Source organism: Manis pentadactyla, chromosome 12 (assembly GCF_030020395.1).
Source record: "Manis pentadactyla isolate mManPen7 chromosome 12, mManPen7.hap1, whole genome shotgun sequence".
Classification (NCBI taxonomy): Eukaryota; Metazoa; Chordata; class Mammalia; order Pholidota; family Manidae; genus Manis; species Manis pentadactyla.
The window spans coordinates 15860396-15862215 of record NC_080030.1 but is presented as its reverse complement, the minus strand read 5'-3'; the positions used below and the strand labels follow the sequence as shown (position 1 = coordinate 15862215).

General features: G+C 43.5%; 1 pseudogene; it reads left to right on the top strand.

The window, feature by feature from the left end:
• Positions 1-621: 621 nt before the first annotated feature.
• On the top strand, positions 622-1587 carry LOC130680082 (olfactory receptor 7E24-like; annotated as a pseudogene).
• The last annotated feature ends 233 nt before the right edge of the window (positions 1588-1820 follow it).

Below are 1820 nucleotides of genomic sequence, written 5' to 3'. Positions count from 1 at the left end.
AAACTTGTCATTTGCAACAGCGTGGATGGACCTAGAGTGTACTGTGCTACGTGAAATAAGTGATTGTGCTACGTGAAATGATACCACTTAAATGCAGAATGTAAAATGTAAACAGAACAGAAATAGAGTCATAAAAACAGAGAACAAACTGGTGGGGCTGAAGAGGGGAGACAGGCTAAAGAGGTGTGGGGGATAATGAGGGACAAACTTCCAATTATAAACTAAGTTAGTCACAAGGATAAACGTACTGCATACAGAATATAGGCGATAATATCATAATATCTTTGTATGTTGACAGATGGTGATCATGCTTACGATGGTGTGCATCTAGTATAGAATTGTCTAATCACTATGTTGTCCACCTGAAACCAATATAGTATTTTGTATCAACTATCTTTCAATTAAGAAAAGAAAATTCAGAAAACTAAATTCCTTTCACAAATTAAAAATATTTATTACACATTGTATTTCACACAATACACAATGTATGTTAATATTAATATGTATTAAAATATATATTTATAAATATATATTGCACACTTTAAATAATATATATGTTTTATACAAAATATAAACAATACAAAATTAGCTCGGTGCATGTATTCTTGTTTTGTTTATTCAAACTATATTTTATTTTTCAACAGGTGTCCCACCTACATGGAACCTCAGAATCTAACAGTTGTCTCAGAATTCTGCGTCTTGGGCCTCTCAGAGGATCCAGAGCTGTAGCCATTCCTCTTTGGGCTGTTCCTGTCCCTGTACCTGGTCACCGTCCTGGGGAACCTGCTCATCATCCTGGCCGTCAGCTCTGACCCCCACCTCCACAACCCCATGTACTTCTTCCTCTCTAGTCTGTCCCTGGCTGACACTGGTTTCAGCACTGCCACCATTCCCAAGATGCTGGTGAACATCCAGGCCCACAGCAATATCCATCTCTTATGTAGGTTGCCACATTCAGGTGTCCTTTATTTTTCTTTTTGCGTGTATGGACAACATACTCCTGGCTGTGATGGCTTACGACCGGTTCGTGGCCATCTGTCACCCCCTGCACTACCCGGGCATCATGAGGCCCTGCCTCTGTGGACTGCTGATCATGATGTCATTTGTCATCAGCTTTCCAGACTCCCTGACTCACTGCCTGATGGTGTCCCAACTTACCGTCTGCTCACATGTGGAAATCCCTCATTTCTTCTGTGACACTCCTCAGCTTATCCGCCTCGCCTGCTCTGACACCCCCACTGGTAACATATTAATCTATTCTGTTGGTGCCATCTTTGGTGGCATCCCCGTCTCGGGGATCCTTTACTCTTATACTCGAATTGTCTCCTCCATTCTGAGAGTCCCCTTGGCAGGGGGAAGTCCAAAGCCTTCTCCACCTGTGGCTCTCACCTGGCCGTGGTTTGCCTGTTTTATGGCAAAGGCCTTGGGGTGTACCTCAGCTCATCTGTGTCCCCCTCCCCCAAGAAAGGTGCGGCAGCCTCCATCATGTACACGGTGGTCACTCCGATGCTGAACCCCTTCATCTACAGCCTGAGGAACAGGGACATCAAGAGGGCGCTGCAGAGGATTATCAGCAGAGCAGCCTGATCTCAATATGTTTTATCCTTTTGGTTCATAGGACTGGAAAATGCAGCAAAATCCAACATGCACAACAACAAATTCTGAGTCTCCAGGCACATAGTGTATATGTAATCATCTAGGTCTCTGCCTTTTGTTCACAAAATTATTCCTCTTAGTGTAACTGATGGAATTGGGAGATGGTTCCGGATTTACCACTGAAATCACAGCCACTCTGGGATGACATGCAGTCATCCATCAGT